The sequence below is a fragment of the Triticum aestivum genome, chromosome 7B (assembly GCF_018294505.1).
Source record: "Triticum aestivum cultivar Chinese Spring chromosome 7B, IWGSC CS RefSeq v2.1, whole genome shotgun sequence".
Taxonomy (NCBI): domain Eukaryota; kingdom Viridiplantae; phylum Streptophyta; class Magnoliopsida; order Poales; family Poaceae; genus Triticum; species Triticum aestivum.
Genome location: NC_057813.1, coordinates 167885524 through 167906081, shown reverse-complemented (window position 1 = coordinate 167906081; position 20558 = coordinate 167885524). Strand labels below are relative to the sequence as shown.

The 20558-nt window shown below is 45.3% G+C and overlaps 1 pseudogene; it reads left to right on the top strand.

The window, feature by feature from the left end:
• Positions 1-1182: 1182 nt before the first annotated feature.
• Positions 1183-18185, top strand: LOC123161403 (cysteine-rich receptor-like protein kinase 10; annotated as a pseudogene).
• Positions 18186-20558: the final 2373 nt, after the last annotated feature.

Below are 20558 nucleotides of genomic sequence, written 5' to 3'. Positions count from 1 at the left end.
CTCCGCCATTAACACATTCGCACAAAAGTCAATTTTATCATTCCCTTCAACAATAAACCTGCCTCTGTCATCTCTAAGGACTGCTCCCATCGTACCCCTAAGAAGATCGTGATCAAAAGAAGCATCCACGTTAAGCTTAACAATCCCTCTTGGAGGACAGGACCAACTCTCCTTTTTCACAGACGCTTTGGGGGATGTTGCATTAATAAAATTTGTGGTAAGGGCAAGAATCCCCATTGAAGTCTGAGGTACATTTTGAGTTTTCTCATTGTGTACCAGCTTCCGTCTTTTCCACCATAGGTACCAAGCTGAAATAGCAATCATCTCATGCACATTGTGGTTACCCAAAATCCACAAATATTGGTTCCGTAGGAGTAGTAAGTACTCCAGCACCGTCTCTCCCGCACGGTCAATCTCGCAATCTTTTTCCATAATATCATCCAGACCCAGCCTTCTCCAGACCTCCTTTGCTTTACTACACTGGAAAAATAGATGTTTTGTATCTTCTAAGCCCTCAGAACAAGTTGGGCATGTGGGTGAAACCTTCATATATCTATTAGCTAACGTAACCCTACACGGGATTGTACCATGTAGCGTACGCCATAAGAATTTTTTTTACTTTTGCTGGACAGTCTAGTTTTCATATCTTACTCCAAATAGGGTTAACTGTGATTCGCCCCATCCCGTTAGAGTGTTTTAGTTTGCTACCAAACTGATGATCCCACTCCATAGAGTAAGCAGACCTAACTAAGAATATACCATTTTTCGTATAATTTCAGACAATGAAGTCTTGCATATCATATTGCGGCGGGGGTCGAAAGAATTCTTTGTACATGATACAAAGCTCGCAAAGCAGGGGTACTTTATGCTGCAGCTGCAAGGAATTGATCATTGGGATCTTTCTTTCTTCTTCTTTTTCCTATTGTTGTTTGGTTGTGTGCATTCGTAATGTCTTTACAGCAATGTTTTGTTGCAAAGGTTGGGTACAATTGATATATTCGTGATATTAATATATTCTCTTTGTAGAAAAAAAATGAGCACAGGGACTCAGCTGTCAAATGTATCGATCAACTGCCCGTGCCTAAAGGACAAAAGAAATGGCATACATCCGGCGCCGGCGGGTGAACACATTCGGCTAAGCAGCGAACCCACCCTGCTTCCCATATTACACACTAACGTCGTTGACCTCCTCCCCATCCTTCCATTTGCGCCCATCAGTAATCACAAGCCGACACTTGCTCCATCCATTCAGAAAGCTAGCTAGCTCGGACGTTCCGCCGGAGAAGTCGTACATGGTGAGGCCACCGCACCGACTCGTGAGCCACCGCCGGCTGCTGGGCACGTCAGCGTCCGCGCCGCCGGCGGGAGACGAGGCAGGTGAGTTGACAAACACTCTGCTCGTGTTTCACCTGAATATGAGTACGTGCTACTAGCTGACGAACGACGAAGAGCCGAAGACTGAACTGTTGCTGTCTTACTGTCGTGTTGTTGGTTGTTGCAGCTGTGGCGCATGGCTCAAGCCCGAACTCGGTGAAGATTATGGTGTCCGTGCTGGTGGTGGTCATCTTCTGCACGCTCCTCTACTGCGTCTACTGCTGGCGCTGGCGGAAGCGCAACGGTACGTGATCGACCCAGCACTTCCCTGAACGGGCGTGTCCATTGTTAGTTAGAGCGAAGCCAAGCTTGTGCTGACCCGAGGAATTCGCTTCAGCCGTCAGGAGAACGCAGAACGAGAACATGATGCCGCTGTCGAGGTCGATCTCGGAGCTGCCGCTCATGGACCTGGCCTCCATCGACGCCGCGACCAGCAACTTCGCCAGGGCCAACAAGCTCGGCGAGAGCGGCTTCGGCCCGGTATACAGAGTAAGATCAAGCACTCCACTACTTTTGATTAGTAATATATTATGAATATCTTTGCCTTCCTCATCGGCGTTCCTCTGCTGATCCGAACTTCTGCGGGATCGAAGGGCGTGATGGCGTGCGGCGCAGAGATCGCCGTGAAGCGGCTGTCGATGCGTTCGCTGCAGGGCGCGGCGGAGTTCCGGAACGAGGTGGAGCTGATCGCCAAGCTGCAGCACCGCAACCTGGTGCGGCTGCTGGGCTGGTGTGCCGAGCAGGACGAGAAGCTGCTTGTCTACGAGTACTTGCCCAACGGCAGCCTCGACGCCTTCCTCTTTGGTGCGTCACACCTCCATCTCACCGGACATTCAATTCAATTTAGGCGCTGTCAGTATTTTGATAGCCGTGACGCATGTGTCAGGAGCGACGTGGTTGCGTCAGTGGCCACCTAGATGCCACGTCACCTCCGACGTGTGGCCATGCTGCCATGCAAATGTTTCACTTTTTTCGAGAAAACCTTCGATCTATTATTTTCAATCATGACAGTACAATGAACACTAAAAATTATAAAAATTACATCTTGATCCGTAGACCACCTGCGACGACTACAAACACTGAAGCGAGCCGAAGGCGCGCCGCCGTCATAGCCCCTTCCTCGCCGAAGTCGGACACAATTTTTTGTAGTAGACAATCGGAAAATCGTCGTGCTAAAGGCCACACAGGACCAGTGCACCAGAGTCGTCGTGTTAAGCCCTCATAAGACCAGCGCACCAGAACATCAACCGCCGCTGATGTTTCACTCTTCGCACGTCTCGACGCTAATCCATCTCTCGCACTTTCCTCTCTGTCCCTTGCTTTCCCATCAAGCCTCCTTCTTAATGGAATTGCATAAATACACTAGTATGAAAAACGCTACTCCCTTCGTTCCATAATATAAAAGAAACATCTTTTTATACTAGTGTAGTGTCAAAAATGCTCTTTTATTACAGGACAGAGAGAGTATTATATTATAGGATGGAGGGGAGTACACATCATTTGCTGCGTGGAAGCTGCAAAGCAAGCTAGGGTTGCAATCGATAGGATGTAGAGGATATGGCCATATGGGTAGGGGTTGTGGAGTGTCTTGCTTATTTATTTATTTATTTATTTATTTATTGCAAAAGAGGGATAACTTCATCTTGGGATGTACTCCCTCCGTTCCTAAATATTTGTTTTTCTGGAGATTTCGACAAGTGACTACATACAAAGCAAAATGAGTGAATCTACACTTTAAAATATGTCTATATACATCCGCATGGGGTAGTCCATTTGAAATTTCTAAAAAGACAAATATTTAGGAACGGAGGAAGAAATACACAATAATTTTTTGTTGAAATATAGTAGTAACAGTCATCCGATAAAAACACATGAGAGATGAAGGTCCAACAAATTCGGCCGATAACCTATTGCAAAATCCTCATCCAAACTAGCTGACTGTTTCCGTGATACCGTTTTTCAAAGGCTGCACCCGGATGTCATAGGAGCCTCTGCACGTTGCATAGCACCACTTATGGATTCAGCTTGTAGCTTGCAAGATAAGTTGTAAAAAAATTAGAAGCGTTGTTATGTTAAAAACCCAATCATGGTGGAAATTCTAAATTACCCATAGTACGACACACACTCCCACTTGAAAATGCGCCTTAAATTTAGGATGAACCCCGACCAGCCAGTTCCTTCAATTTTTGACAATTTCACTTTTCTCGGTGTCTAAATCAGAGATGCACATAACATTTTAAATATGAGTGCCTGGATTTGTATTTTGGTGGGTGCAATAGTGCACACATTCCATCGCCACACATCAAACCCGGTCCTCATCTATACCTACTAATAAAAGAAATAGGTATTCTTAGTCCGTCATACCATTTTATAGAAAACCCCTTGATGTTTCTAACATTAAACCTGCAGTACATATCAAACGTTTTTTTAAATACTCATATCTTCTAAACCGTGACTCCAAATTTAACATGTTATATATGGAATTTGATTAAAAAATATATAGATTCTGAATATAATGTTATTTTACCTGTTAACCATTAAAAAATACTATCCAGGGTGCAATCTTAATCAACAGTGCACTATCCGTCTTTCTTTCATACCGGTACTAATCCAGATTGTGGATGAACATCTCAGCAAAATCAGGATTGGAGACGAAATTGAAGATTACTTGCCCATTTTTTGTATGTATTAAATCACATGCAAGCCGTGTTTAAATAGAAGACATGTGCAATCTTGAACTTGCTCTTTTGTTGGTAAAGACCTTTTTTGTTTGGGCCGTAGCTACAGATACTTATATTATAGACCATTTTTTATAAGAGCGTGTGGTATTTCTTTTCTCCCGTTGCAACCACGGGCCCTTTTACTAGTGGAAATTAATGGCGGTAGGGTGGACCCGTGCATAATGGAACAATTCTAGGAATTGAATCTGGGTGGACAGACTACACAACTGCATGCGTAAGCACCAAACCTAGATGGAGTGCCTTGTCTATAGTTTTTTTAAAGGACGATAAAACCCTTGGCCTCTGCATTTGTGATGCACACAACCTATAGTGTATGAAGATCGAGTGGTGAGTGGCGACTAGATGTAGGAAAGATGTCCATTCTTCTAGGTAGAAAATAGACATGGCAGGAGGTCATGTTGAGAACTTGAGATAAGGATCACCTTTATCTCAAAGGTCAGTAGGATGGGCCAAAGAAATTGTTGTTGAGAGGCTGAGTTGGCGAAGACTAGATGGGTGAGAGAGAGAGGAAGAGAGAGAGAGAGAGGAAGAGAGAGAGAGAGAGACTGTGACGCCCCCGATTCAATCGTACACTAATCATGCACGCAAATGTGTACGATCAAGATCAGGAACTCACGGGAAGATATCACAACACAACTCTAAAAGTAAAATAAGTCATACAAGCATTATAATACAAGCCAGGGGCCTCGAGGGCTCAAATACAAGTGCTCGATCATAGACAAGTCAGCGGAAGCAACAATATCTGAGTACAGACATAAGTTAAACAAGTTTGCCTTAAGAAGGCTAGCACAAACTGGGATACAGATCGAAAGAGGCGCAGGCCTCCTGCCTGGGACCCTCCTAAACTACTCCTGGTCGTCGTCAGCGGCCTGCACGTAGTAGTAGGCACCTCCAATGTAGTAAGAGCCGTCGTCGACGGTGGCGTCTGGCTCCTGGGCTCCAGGATCTGGTTGCGGCAACCAGGTAGAAGGGAAAGGGGAAAAAGGGGGAGAAAAGCAACCGTGAGTACTCATCCAAAGTACTCGCAAGCAAGGAGCTACACTACATATGCATGGGTATATGTGTAAAGGGTCATATCAGTGGACTGCACTGCGGAATGCCAGAATAAGAGGGGGATAACTAATCCTATCGAAGACTACGCTTCTGGCAGCCTCCGTCTTGCAACATGTAGAAGAGAGTAGACTGAAGTCCTCCAAGAAGCATCGCATAGCATAATCCTACCCGGCGATCCTCCCCTCGTCGCCCTGTGGAAAAGCGATCACCGGGTTGTCTATGGAACTTGTCTGGGTGTGTTTTATTAAGTATCCGGTTCTATTTGTCATAAGGTCAAGGTACAACTCTGGGTCGTCCTTTTACCGAGGGACACGGCTATTCGAATAGATAAACTTCCCTGCAGGGGTGCACCACATAACCCAACACGCTCGATCCCATTTGGACAGACATACTTTCCTGGGTCATGCCCGGCCTCGAAAGATCAACACGTCGCAGCCCCACCTAGGCCTAACAAAGAGGTCAGCACGCCGGTCTAACTCCTATGGCGCAGGGGTCTGGGCCCATCGCCCATTGCACACCTGCATGTTGCGTGGGCGGCCGAAAGCAGAACTAGCCCCCTTAATACAAGAGCAGGCTTACGTTCCAATCCGGCGCCCGCCGCTCAGTCACTGACGTCTAGAAGGCTTCGGCTGATACCACGACGTCGAGTGCCCATATCTTTCCCGCGTAGTTGGTTAGTGCGTATAGGCCAGTGGCCAGACTCAGATCAAATACCAAGATCTCGTTAAGCGTGTTATTATGAAGCAACCGCGAACGCCGACCAGGGACAGGCCCACCTCTCGCCTAGGTGGTCTCAACCTGCCCTGTCGCTTCGCCACAAAGTAACAGTCAGGGGCCGTCGGGAACCCAGGCCCACCTCTACCGGGATGGAGCCACCTGTCCTTCCAGCCCTCACATCGGAATCACTTGCGGGTACACTACTCTAATGCAACAATGACAGGCTATGCAACAGAATAGGAATAATCGAACAGTATCATGCTACACTACTCTAATGCAAGCAGTATAGAGAAGATTAGGCGATATTTGGTGATCAAGGGGGCTTGCCTGGTTGCTCTGGCAAGGAGGGGTCGTCAACACCGTAGTCGATCGGGGTACCAGCAGCAGCGTCAGTCTCGTAGTCTACCGGAAAGAAGGGGAAGAAACAATGAATACAATGCAAACAGATGCATATCGATGCATGACAAAACAAGTAGCGGTGCCAGGTGTGCCCTAACGCAGTAGGGGGTGATACCGGCGAAGGGGGGAAACATCCGGGAAGTATCCCCGGTGATTCGCGTTTTCGGACAGATGAACCGGAGGGGGAAAGTTGCGTGTTTGCTATTCTAGGGATGTGTGGTGGATAAACAGGCAGCGTATCCAGATTCGTCTCATTGTTTTGAGCAACTTTCATGTACAAAGTTTTTCCATCTGAGTTATGGTTTATTTTATATTAATTTTCAAAGTTTTAAATGATTTTTAGAACTAGCAGAGTTAATTTAATCAAAAAGCATTTATGATGCCATCATCACGTCAGCGGTCAATTTTGACTGTTGACTAGTCAAACTGACAGCTAGGTCCCGCTGTCATTGACACAGTTTAAATAATCAGAGTTAATTAGCTTAACTAAAGGATTTGGTTAACTAGATTCAATTAGTTTAGTTAGTAGAATTAATTAACTTAATTAATTCACTAATTAATTAATTAATAATTTATTTATTTATTTTAGATTTGTTTTTTTACTTATAATTCTCTTTTTTTTAAATGCTCCAGGGGCTGGGCCCCACATGTCAATGGCCCTAGGGGCCTTAACGGGCACCCGGCCGTGCGGTTACAGGCACGGGCGTAATGTGCGCCCGCTTGGAGGCCCGAGGCCACCAAGGGGGCCACCGGCCACGGCGATAGCCAGAGTAGCGCGGCAAGGGGGCGTCAGAGCGGGGCGGTCGGGCGAGGCAGAGGGTGCCAGAGTGGCGCCGGGCAGGGGACGCAGGCTGCGTCGGCAGCGGCTGGCGAGCAGTGGCGCACAGTAGGCAGCTACGGTGACGAGGGAAAAAGGGGGAACGGGGTGGTGCTCACCGAGCAGGCGGAAGGGCGCATACGGGGCGGCGAGCAGCGCCGGGCACGGCGGGGAGTGATGGGCGCGACATCGCGCGCGCAGATGGCACGAGCTGGCGATGGCGGACATGGACGGGGCGGTCGGGAGCTCGCGACGAGCGCAACCAGGGTGCGGCAGGAACGGGAGTGTGTTGGCCTCGTGGGAGCTCCAGGAGCTCGAGACCAAGCTCGGGTGCGAGCGACAGCAACAGTAAGCTTTGTGACGACATGGCCGGCGGCAACGAGCTTCGGCCGCGACGGGAACGGCGGATACGAACACGGATTCGAGAACTAGGTAGAGGGATTTCGAGCAGGAGCTCACCGGGGAGCACAAGACAGGCTCGGCGAGGGACGGGAGCAGCAGAGGGTGCCGGAATCGACGGTGGCGCTGCGATGGCTGGAGGTGGAAGAAGGCGTCGATCCGCTTGACTTGGCGCGTTCCAGCTTGATCCTTGGACGTAGTCGAAGCAGTGGATGGCGATGAATCGCAGGGACAAATTCTCATGTGCCCGGGAGCTCGGTGAGCGCGAGAACGGTTAAGGCCATGGCGGTACTGGTTCGGCCTGGCGGGGGCGGGGAGGTCGATGGCGGCGCGAGTAAGGGAGGGGAATGGAGCTAGGGTTCGATCTAGGGGACAAGGGCGTCTGGGGGCTCTTGTAGCCATCGGGGAGGCGAGGATGGCCGCCACGGCGACATGCCCCGGCCACAGCCGGGGGATCTCTGCCACGATCCCCCCTCTGTGAACAAGAGAAAGGGGATGGTGGCTAGCTGGGCCGGCCGATGCTTGGATGCCCAGTTGGGCCGAACGGCCCAGGGGAAGGGGGGCTTGCCCTTTTTTTAGTTTTTGTTTGTTTCCTTTTTATTTATTTATTTCTTTTCTATTTTATTACATTCATCAATTTATTTTAGTTTTGTAAAATACATTATTAGTACCTAAATTAGTTTTACTAATTACACATGGCTACAAATGTTTAAACCCCAAATAAAATAGTTTAATATTTTATAATTAACAAAAGGCATTTATTTAATTGTTCAAGCTGTTGTTTTATTTATTTTAGTGCATTTAAATAATTTATTAAAATGTGGTTTCACCACAATAATCATCTATGATATATTTTCTACATTTTGAACACTTTAGTTTTAATATTTGAAAACTTTTATTGTTTTTCTTGATTCTAGATTTGAATTTAAATCGGTTTCGAAATAACGCGAGATTAGCAACAGTAACCGAGGTGATGTGGCATCGTTAACGCGGGATTACTGTAGCCTAATTATTCAGGCGTCACAAATCTCCTCCACTACAAGAAATCTCGTCCCGAGATTTAAGAGGGGAAGTGAGGGGGAAGGGATTTGGTTAAGAAATTCTAACGAGCGTTCTGAATCTTGGTTGCTCTTCTCGAAGCAGTTGATCCATTATGTTGATGTCTTCATTTCTCTGCTTCAGGTCATCATGATGTAGTACACATCCTTTCTTCGGGATCTTCATCGTACTTACGGCAAGAATAAGGGATGGGCATTCCGGGAGAACGGGCCTCTGCAAGGTCGACTATCTGGTTGATAACATCGAGGAAGATGGTGGAAGTAACTCTCGAATTTAAACTTAAGAAAATATCAAGAGCAAAGTAAGGAGGTATCATGTGAAGTTTCGAGCGGGCAGGCAATCGTTTGATGCCTGAAACAGGGCGTGGAAGGGGTTCAGAGCAATAGGTGAATTGATGATCATCCTCGATGATCTCTCGGAAGGTGGCTCGTGAATCACATACGAGGCCAAGTGCGAGGAACAACCTTAAGAACAGGGGGTGTATAGGAGAGTCAGGTTTCGATCCTGTGGAACTGTGGGTTATGGGCCCACCATGTGGGTTAAAAGTAGGAAGGCGGTGATGTCTTGTGCGGTCATGCAAGTAAGGCATGTCAGAGGGTAGCCTGTCAGTTATATGTTAGCAACAACGTCGGTACCAAGGGCGAGGGACGAAGAGAACCATTTTCCTGCTCGTTGAAACGAGGTGGACCAATAGGAAAAGATCTCGTCCATCGGTGGTTACCAGAATGTCATCAACAATAGTAACAGGGTCTTACTGACAGATTTGTACACCGAGGTGTTTACATAAGCAGGGGAATATTGTTGCTTAGATCATATAGATCACAAGAAAGGTTAAACCAAACAATGAAAGGGAAATATGATTATCACATCAAATAGAACAATGGAATGGAAAATGTGTTTAAACACATATTTCAAGGTTATATCCTTCCCAAGGACAAGCAGAGCATGATATCCATGTCAGGATATAATGTAGAAACTCTTTAGGTAGGGGGGAGAATTTTCATGACATTACCCATACAATGGTGTTTGGATAATTGAGCAGGAAACATTTAGCATTGGGCTTCAAATGTTCCTGTTGAAAATCGAAGTGCCATAGACATGCTTCGAGATAGCATTGACATGGTCAACAGGTGAAGATCAGACTTTGGAAACAAAAAGGACCCATCAGGAACAACTTATATAATAAGTCTTACAATTTCCTCACGGAAGAATGACTAACCTTGCCAAAAAGGAAACTATAACAGTAGGTCCTCCGGCCAGGTGTGCTAGGCATGACATCACCTTACCGGGTCATATAAAGAGCAACGTTATAACTCTTGGAATTATGTTCCAACCATCATATCTGACTGAGATTCAGATCTGATTGGTGAAAGGATACCTCAGACTCAGGATGTCCAAGAAGAAAAGGTGCGACACAAGTCGACGAAATGACATTGTAAGATTCTCGGGAAATGAACCATAGAAGCGAGTCCCGAAACAAGAGTTCATCAATAAACCAAGGAGAGGATGAGGAGGTGGCTGATGGACTCAGCGACAATTCATCAAGATTTCCAAAAGGTGGATTACCAAAATTAGGTGAACAAGGAGATAACATTTCTCAGATCAAATGATATAATGATGTATGCTCGAAGAAAACATACACAATTAAACATTGGTTGAAAAGTGCACCTGAAAATCTGGACTAGGTAGCACGACCAATGTTTGAATAATGATTCAATAATCAATAGTCTAAGAATGAACGGCCGACCATTAACTTCAAAGCAATAGGGTTGCTAGAAGTGCGGAATCCAAACAGCACCGTTCACTTGTTGGTACCCCGGTTGGAATCGACACGAGGACCAAGAAAGAATGGTGAGGGTGAAGTATCACTTATATCAAGAATTCTCAAGAGGTGGTGAAATTCTCACAACATCCTTGACAAAAAGGCAGTAATTCTTCAAGGTAGATCATAATACGAGTTGGATAGCAAGTTGCATCCATAACATGAACAAGTTTGTGATGAAAGGAAGGTAAGGATGTTGTTGATGGTAACTCAAATTACCAAGGAACGAGGATGGCACTTATCATCAAGAATTCCATTGATATCCTGGAAGGAGTCAAAATGTCGATGATGATCACAACAATTTGTTGTCAAGAGGATCCACGAAGAAGCAATTGAACAGCGAATGCATCAAGCAAAAGGACTGATGCAACAAAAGATTATTGGAGCCACAGATACGACACAAACTCGAAATCAAGCTTGCTTTTTTAAGGCGAAATTGTATGAGGAAGATCGGCGTAAGGTTAGCTCATCGTCGAAAATTGTGCTCCGGAAAGAAGGACCAGGTAGCACAGTTAAAATCGGAACGACAAGGATATAGCCAAACAGGCTAGGAATGACATGATTGAGTTCAAATTCTTAAGTAGTGAAGGTTACCAAGAGTAGCTTAATCGCGATGCGGACTCGAGTCAGTTATCGGTGTCTTTGAGTGTTTAATAACTCAGAGCCCGTGAAAAATTGGAATCAATGAAAATGTAGTACTTGATGAAGAACTCATAAGAAGTTATGCAGTTCCATGATAATCTCGAGATACCAGGGGGGTAATGCTCGAAGACAGATCAAAGTAGAGGTTGGACTAGGGTATTTGTTCTACCGAGACAAGTGCTTAATCTTGCACGAGAAATGGCATTTAAAGGAGAACATAGTCGGAACCACGATTGCAAAAGGCCAAATCCCAGATATAAGATGAACTTATACCAAGGCAATAATTAATTTAAGAAAGCTTTAATGATAAGATCTACATCGTGTCCATGGGCATGAACACAAAGTTCAAGGTCGACTCCCACTTCTCCAATGCATGACCTTTCATTCACTGCTCTACTAGAAATGATTTGAGTGCGAAGATCTACCTAGTGAATTACTAGAGGAGTAAGAACCTTGGAAAATTTTCGGGTTCACATAGATTAAGGAAGGCATAGGTTCAACCCATCGGGGCATCTTAGAAACATATACCACAAGCTTCAAGAGTAATTATCACCAGCTCGAAAACAGAGCATGGTTGGCCAAATCCGAGAATAGGATTTACCAATGGCATTATGTATCAGGGAAAGAACTTCCAAAGTGATTGAATAGGAAGGACATTGTCGGATAAAACCCAACAAAGGTTCTGATGGTCCTCAAGGGATCTGATGTGAGCATATGTACTGAATTAGAGGAAGAAGGAATGCAAGGAGATCAGATTATAGAAACAACCGACAAATTCAAAGCTCAGAAGCAAAAGAAATGTGATTTCCAAATCAAGGCATCAGAGGCAAACACTTTGATTAAGGGTGGATAAGTTGAGTAGGTTTTAGGGGTACAATCAATGGCAATTCGATTGGTCGAGATCCAGCTCATCTATAAAATGACGTCTGAGCCGGAAGGATGAATTCTAGGATCTGATTGAGGATTGCGAACATTCGCAACATATTGAATCAAGGGACCCAAGATGATAAAGGCAAAGAACGTCAATGGATATTGCTAGGCATTTGGAATTAGCCATAATGCAGGCAGACAAAAATTTCAAGAGCCATAGGCTGCAGAGGATCCTCGAAAGATCGGATAGTATTTCGAAGAATTTTGTGAAACACCAGATCAACTAGGGATGGGCGGATCCCCGGTAAGTGCGGGGAATTTTTGTGTGGGTGTTAATGCGGAAAAGAGCTGCAAAGCAGTAGGCTCAAAGGATCCTCGGAATATCAGAGAATTTTTCAGGGTATCAAGTAATAACAAGGGCAATTGGGAACTAAGGTATGAACGACAAGCGTAAGTAATTATCCATAGGGATTTATCTGTGGTCGGGAATAGCAGAAGCGGTGGGCACAAAGTCTTGAGAGCATCAGAGAGTGTCTTCGGAATCTACTGGTGCAGCAGGCGATCATCTGAAGTGAGGGGCTCTCCGGGAGAAAGTATTTTCGAGAACCTAAAGTTAGTTTTGTTTTTAGCAAAATCATTTAACCCGAATAGAAGAGAGATTAGAAACCCAGAGTATAGACGAGGAATAAAAGATCATAATACCACCCAATGGCGACGTGGGCCCCTAAGGCACACAGCCATGTTAGTAAAAGTTTTGCAATGACTAGACTCAACTTCGTCCAAGGAGTTTGGAAGGGGATTCCTACAGGTAGTCGGCTCTGATACCAACTTGTGACGCCCCCGATTCAATCGTACACTAATCATGCACGCAAATGTGTACGATCAAGATTGGGGACTCACGGGAAGATGTCACAACACAACTCTAAAAGTAAAATAAGTCATACAAGCATTATAATACAAGCCAGGGGCCTCGAGGGCTCGAATACAAGTGCTCGATCATAGACAAGTCAGCGGAACCAACAATATCTGAGTACAGACATAAGTTAAATAAGTTTGCCTTAAGAAGGCTAGCACAAATTGGGATACAGATCGAAAGAGGCGCAGGCCTCCTGCTTGGGATCCTCCTAAACTACTCCTGGTCGTCGTCAGCGGCCTGCACATAGTAGTAGGCACCTCCAATGTAGTAAGAGTCGTCGTCGACGGTGGCGTCTGGCTCCTGGGCTCCGGCATCTGGTTGCGGCAACCAGGTAGAAGGGAAAGGGGGAAAAGGGGGAAGCAACCGTGACTACTCATCCAAAGTACTCGCAAGCAAGGAGCTACACTACATATGCATGGGTATATGTGTAAAGGGCCATATCAGTGGACTGAACTGCAGAATGCCAGAATAAGAGGGGGATAACCAATCATGTCGAAGACTACGCTTCTGGCAGCCTCCGTCTTGCAACATGTAGAAGAGAGTAGACTAAAGTCCTCCAAGTAGCATCGCATAGCATAATCCTACCCAGCGATCCTCTCCTCGTCGCCCTGTGGAAAAGCGATCACCAGGTTGTCTGTGGAACTTGTCTGGGTGTGTTTTATTAAGTTTCCGGTTCTAGTTGTCATAAGGTCAAGGTACAACTCCGGGTCGTCCTTTTACCAAGGGACATGGCTATTCAAATAGATAAACTTGCCTGCAGGGGTGCACCACATAACCAAACACGCTCGATCCCATTTGGCCGGACACAATTTCCTGGGTCATGCCCGGCCTCGGAAGATCAACATGTCGCAGCCCCACCTAGGCCTAACAGCGAGGTCAGCATGCCGCTCTAACTCCTATGGAGCAGGGGTCTGGGCCCATCGCCCATTGCACATCTGCACGTTGCGTGGGCGGCCGAAAGCAGAACTAGCCCCCTTAATACAAGAGCAGGCTTATGTTCCAATCCGGCGCGCGCCGCTTAGTCGCTTACGTCTAGAAGGCTTCGGCTGATACCATGACGTCGAGTGCCCATATCTTTCCCGCGTAGTTGGTTAGTGCATATAGGCCAGTGGCCAGACTCAGATCAAATACCAAGATCTCGTTAAGCGTGTTATTATGAAGCAACCGTGAACGCCGACTAGGGCCAGGCCCACCTCTCGCCTAGGTGGTCTCAACCTGCCCTGTCGCTTCGCTACAAAGTAACAGTCGGGGGCCATCGGGAACCCAGGCCCACCTCTACTGGGATGGAGCCACCTGTCCTTCCAGCCCCCACATCGGAATCACTTGCGGGTACTCAACAAGCTGGCCCGACTTTAGTCACCATATGTATAGTATATGTATGAATAGTACATACCCGTGATCACCTCCCGAGTGATCACGGCCTGATAGTATAGCAAGGCAGACTGACAAGAATGTAGGGCCAATGATGATAAACTAGCTTCCTATACTAAGCATTTAGGATTGCGGGTAAGGTATCAATGAGTGTAGCAACAATGACAAGCTATGCAACAGAATAGGAATAACCGAACAGTATCATGCTACACTACTCTAATGCAAGCAGTATAGAGAAGATTAGGCGATATTTGGTGATCAAGGGAGGGGGCTTGCCTAGTTGCTCTGGCAAGGAGGGGTCGTCAACACCGTAGTCGATCGGGGTACCAGCAGCAGCGTCAGTCTCATAGTCTATCAGAGAGAAGAGGGGGAAGAAACAATTAATACAATGCAAACAGATGCATATCGATGCATGACAAAACAAGTAGCGGTGCCAAGTGTGCCCTAACGCAGTAGGGGGTGATACCGGCGAAGGGGGGAAACATCCGGGAAGTATCCCCGGTGTTTCGCGTTTTCGGACAGATGAACCGGAGTGGGAAAGTTGTGTGTTTGCTATGCTAGGGATGTGTGGCGAACAAACAGGCTGCGTATCCAGATTCGTCTCGTTGTTTTGAGCAACTTTCATGTACAAAGTTTTTCAATCTGAGTTATGGTTTATTTTATATTAATTTTTAAAGTTTTAAACGATTTTTAGAATTAGCAGAGTTAATTTAATCAAAAAGCATTTATGATGTCATCATCACGTCAGCGGTCAATTCTGACTGTTGACTAGTCAAACTGATAGCTAGGTCCCGCTGTCATTGACACAGTTTAAATAATCAGAGTTAATTAGCTTAACTAAAAGATTTGGTTAACTAGATTCAATTAGTTTAGTTAGAAGAATTAATTAACTTAATTAATTCACTAATTAATTAATTAATAATTTATTTATTTATTTTAGATTTGTTTTTTACTTCTAATTCTCTTTTTTTAAAATGTTCTAGGGGCTGGGCCCCACATGTCAATGGCCCTAGGGGCCTTAACGGGCACCCGACCGTGCGGTTACAGGCACGGGCGTACCGTGTGCCCGCTTGGAGGCCCGAGGCCACCAAGGGGGCCACCGGCCACGGCGATAGCCGGAGTAGCGCGGCAAGGGGGCGTCAGAGCGGGGCGGTCGGGCGAGGCAGAGGGTGCCGGAGTGGCACCGGGCAGGAGACGCAGGCTGCGTCGGCAGCGGCTGGCGAGCAGTGGTGCACAGCAGGCGGCTACGGTGACGAGGGAAAAGGAGGGAACGGGGTGGTGCTCACCGAGCAGGCGCAAGGGCGCACGCGGGGCGGCGAGCAGCGCCGTGCACGGCCGGGAGTGATGGGCGCGACGTCGCGCGCGCAGATGGCGCGAGCTGGCGATGGCGGACACGGACGGGGCGGTCAGGAGCTCGCGACGAGCGCAGCCAGGGTGCGGCAAGAACGGGAGTGCGTTGGCCTCGTGGGAGCTCCAGGAGCTCAAGACCAAGCTCGGGTGCGAGCGACAGCAACAATAAGCTTTGTGACGACATGGCCGGCGGCAACGAGCTTCGGCCGCGATGGGAACGGCGGCTACAAACACGGATTCGAGAACTAGGTAGAGGGATTTCGAGCGGGAGCTCACCGGGGAGCACAAGAAAGGCTCGACGAGGGACGGGAGCAGCAGAGGGTGCCGGGATCGACGGTGGCGCTGTGATGGCTGGAGGTGGAAGAAGGCGTCGATCCGCTTGACTTGGCGCGTTCCAGCTCGATCCTTGGACGTAGTCGAAGCAGTGGACGGCGATGAATCGCGGGGACAAATTCTCATGTGCCCGGGAGCTCGGTGAGCGCGAGAACGGTTAAGGCCATGGCGGTGCTGGTTCGGCCTGGCGGGGGCGGGGAGGTCGATGGCGGCGCGAGGAAGGGAGGGGAATGGAGCTAGGGTTCGATCCAGGGGACACGGGCGTCTGGGGGCGCTTGTAGTCGTCGGGGAGGCGAGGATGGCCGCCACGGCGACATGCCCCGGCCACAGCCGGGGGATCTCTGCCACGATCCCCCCTCTGTGAACAGAAAAAAGGGTTTGGTGGCTAGCTAGGCCGGCCGGTGGCTTGGATGCCCAGTTGGGCCGAACGGCCCAGGGAAAGGGGGGGCTTGCCCTTTTTTTTAGTTTTTGTTTGTTTCCTTTTTATTTATTTATTTCTTTTCTGTTTTATTACATTCATCAATATATTTTAGTTTTGTAAAATACATTATTAGTACCTAAATTAGTTTTACTAATTACACATGGCTACAAATGTTTAAACCCCAAATAAAATAGTTTAATATTTTATAATTAACAAAAGGCATTTATTTAATTGTTCAAGCTGTTGTTTTATTTATTTTAGTGCATTTAAATAATTTATTAAAATGTGGTTTCACCATAATAATTATCTATGATTTATTTTCTACAGTTTGAACACTTTAGTTTTAATATTTGAAAACTTTTATTGTTTTTCTTGATTCTAGATTTGAATTTAAATCGGTTTCGAACTAACGCGAGATTAGCAACAGTAACTGAGGTGACGTGGCATCGTTAACGCGGGATTACTGTAGCCTAATTATCCAGGCGTCACAGAGATGTGGTGGCTTGGGAAGGTGATTTAGAAGGAAGAATGCGGAGGTATGGAATGAGGAAGTAGAAGAGACGGAGGCCATGCTTGTCATAATGAATGAGCTACCTCTTTCACTCTTCCAGCATGGAGAAGATGTCTAAGTAGGATACACTTTTGTTGATGATCTTTAACTAAAGTATAGTCATGTCAAATTTCTTAATTAGGCATTTGTTAATCATGCACACATAAAAGAGGATATATGGAATTCCCACTAAAATAATATTAATCAACAATAACATCATTTTAATTTTTTAATTGTGTCCTTGATGAGCTAATTCATCACCTGTGATGTCCATGTGGTATTGAAATTGGTAGACACCAGCAAGAGCACCGCGCTAGACTGGAATAGCAGGCACAACATCATCATTGGTATTGCCCGTGGGTTACTCTACCTCCATGAGAACTCACTGCTCAAGGTCATCCACCGAGACCTCAAGCCAAGTAATGTTCTACTCGACAACAAGATGAACCCCAAGATCTCTGACTTCGGCTTGGCTAGGATCTTCAAGGACGAATGCAATGGTGTCAACACGGGACGCGTCGTCGGAACCTAGTAATTAGCAATCACAAGCTACTATTGGTAGGTTACAACCATGAAATGCTATATGTATATGCTACTCACCCCAAGTTGAATTATTAATGCAGTGGGTACATGGCACCGGAATTTGTGATGGATAGTGTCTTCTCAGCGAAATCAGACGTTTTCGGCTTTGGAGTCCTCCTACTAGAGATCTTGAGTGGAAAACGAAATGGCATATCGTACCTTGAGGAGCACCAACAATCCCTCATCCAAGATGTGTGTAAATTAAAAAATCTACTATAGGACCGTAGAATAATCTGCTAAAATGCTTCATCTCGTCAAATGAACTTCCTTTTTGGCAGGCATGGAAGTTCTGGATTGACGATCGGGCAAATGAATTCATTGACAGTGCAATTGGGCAATCCTACTCAAGGGACGAGGCATGGCGCTGCTTCCAAATCAGCCTCCTCTGTGTGCAAGATGACCCCGATATTCGACCAACCATGTCAAATGTCCTGCTAATGCTTGTTAGTGAACAAATTAGCCTGCCCGCGCCATCTAAGCCGGTGAGAAACGTCCCATTATTAGCGCCATCAGCCATGTTAAGGAGTGAACCATTGGTTTCTCAAAAGTCGATCAAATATGCCTCAATAACTGATATCCAGCCACGATGATCTTGTTATTAGGGTTTCCATGTACATATTTGTTAAGAGTCGACTTGGTTAGTATTTATTTACCATAATTGATTATGATTTGTACCTTGGAATGAAATGTAGTGCAAATGTAACTCACTCCCTAAAACTTTTGTACTATAAATGTGCACATTAGGATGCGAGACTTCGCGGAAATCATAATTTAGGAACACAATAAAGAAACATGAATCGAATCTGTTGACATACATAATCTTATGGTAACTAAACACATAAGAATAATATATCTAAGATTATCATTGAGAAAACATGTGAACTTTATTTACATACATTATCACATACAAGAATTTACCCTACCTCTCCCTGGGCTTCTCTAGATCATTCATGAACATAAAATGTGGTTCATAACTTCATATGCTCTAGACAATGCTAGCTCTACCATTAATTGCATACCATAGTTTTCTATTTAGAGTCCTTGCAGGTTCAAAGCCTTGAAGGTGAGTGGGTTGGTTGGTCTCAACACCCATCTACCAACCACACTAGGCTCAGTGTTCATGAATATCATATTTGTCATAGGTGTAAAGAAAATTTTCATAAATGCCATGAGTGTCTCTAGTGTAGGGCATACCCAAGTGATTGTTGGGCACCTCAACTCCTCATCCATCCGTGAATGTTGACCATTATGTTGTGTTTCTTTCATAAATTTAGCCTCCGTTTCCCAAATTTAATTTGAAAGAATTTGTGTGAAATGGCACACCAATAATGGTGATGGTGCATAAAGCAAAGTGCAGTAGCTATTTGGCATGGAGCTTCAAAGTTTTGCAAGATATACTTTGTTATGAATGCTCGCGTAGAAGGTGGCTGGATGTATTTGTGTGAAATTGGCTTGGTCTTAAATGAAAAGGCTTGATGTGCTTGGAGTTTTTAGAGCGGTTGTTTTGGATGGTGGTGTGGTGATGATCCATGGAAGAGAGGGTGATAAATCAGTTTACTCATCTACTTTTGTCAACTTTATCCTCTGTCTGCAATGCTAGAGGTCTTGGCATTCCTATGATGAATGAGAATATTGTTTTTTATAGGCCAAGCCCTGATTTTTGTTGCTTACTAAGGAGTTGGCTAGAGCAGTACACCAATTATGCAAATCTCCATCTGATGACCGTGTTAATCATGGGTGTGTCCCTTAGGTATGAATGGGTTAGTAGGTGGATATGACATAACAATAGTTGGGCAGGTGTCAATTTACTATCCACTAGGGAGCAAGAATGGCGTGGTGTTTATTTAGGTGTGAATAAATGCAGTATGATTTTCATTGGTTCCTCTAGAAACTTTGATGTATGCAACGGTAGAGACATATCTTAGGCTCCTTCCCGGGGCGTGAAAGGTTTTCTATATGAATTTTAGTGAATGTACGCCCAGCCTGGGTTATATCTCTCCTCATGGCTCATGTAGCACATATTTCACTGTAGTCTTCGTAAAATTCTGGCTCTATATGTGCATTCTTTGATCAATTTTGAGGTGAACCCCTTGGTTGAATGTATTCTACAATGCTTGTTTTTAGGCAAACCCCTTGGTTGGATCCCAACTTATTATGTAAACGCTTTGTTTAAAAGAAATTTTTAGCATGTGCAGTGTGAATGTAAAGCCGGTGTTGTGCTAAGTGATACTTTGCCATTTTAGAATCTGAGTCCAAACACTACAAGCCAAGAGGTAAGGAGATATTTTTCTAAAACAAATTCTAATTGAAGAACTGAGTCTAGAGGAATAACCAAGGTAGACGATCGATAAAGAGAGACCAACAATGAAAAGTAAAGAAAGAGAGACAAATTCAATTGTGAGATCACGCTTATATGCTCCCTCCTATTAGTGAAATCAAAAAATAGTATTAATTTTTAAAATTTGTGTGTTTCAACCGCTTGCAAATTTTCTTGAAGAAAAGACACAAGTGGTGGTTTGAAAAAAATAGCAAAATTCAATGCTAAAAAGCTTTTTAGAGTAATCATTTTTGTTTCTGTTCTTTGGCAAAGGCCGCCACACATGTATTTTCTCGACAAAAAATGCATACAGTTAGGAAACAAGCTCGTGTTCATTGTGAGGAATATTTAGAATATTGTGAATACTTTTATTTTTCTACTTCCATGTAGGAGCATATAGGCTCGAGCTCCAAAACAACTCAGATAGAAAATATAACCTGGAAAAAAGAATTGATGAAATTATTTTTAAGGGTGTGGGATGAACAACATGCTCTAGATGATGTAGGAAATTTAGACTCTCCTTTTTTCGAAAAAAACTTAGCAAGGCTCACACTTTACAAGCCATATGGACATGGATTGGATTTTAAGCCGAGGTGAGGTTTAATGTGTTATCTTTTAAGAGAGGCTCATATATACTTTTGCATGTAGGGTTCTTCAAAAACAAGTTGAGCTCAATGCGCATAGACCATAGCTCATATTTTGTTGAACTAGCTCGACATCTTCGTTTCCAATAGCTAAGCAAAGAAAACTACACCGCCCACCACCAGTTTTCTCATTATTCTTTTGAAAAGGAGGTTTTCCATGCCCCTACATCACACGATGCAG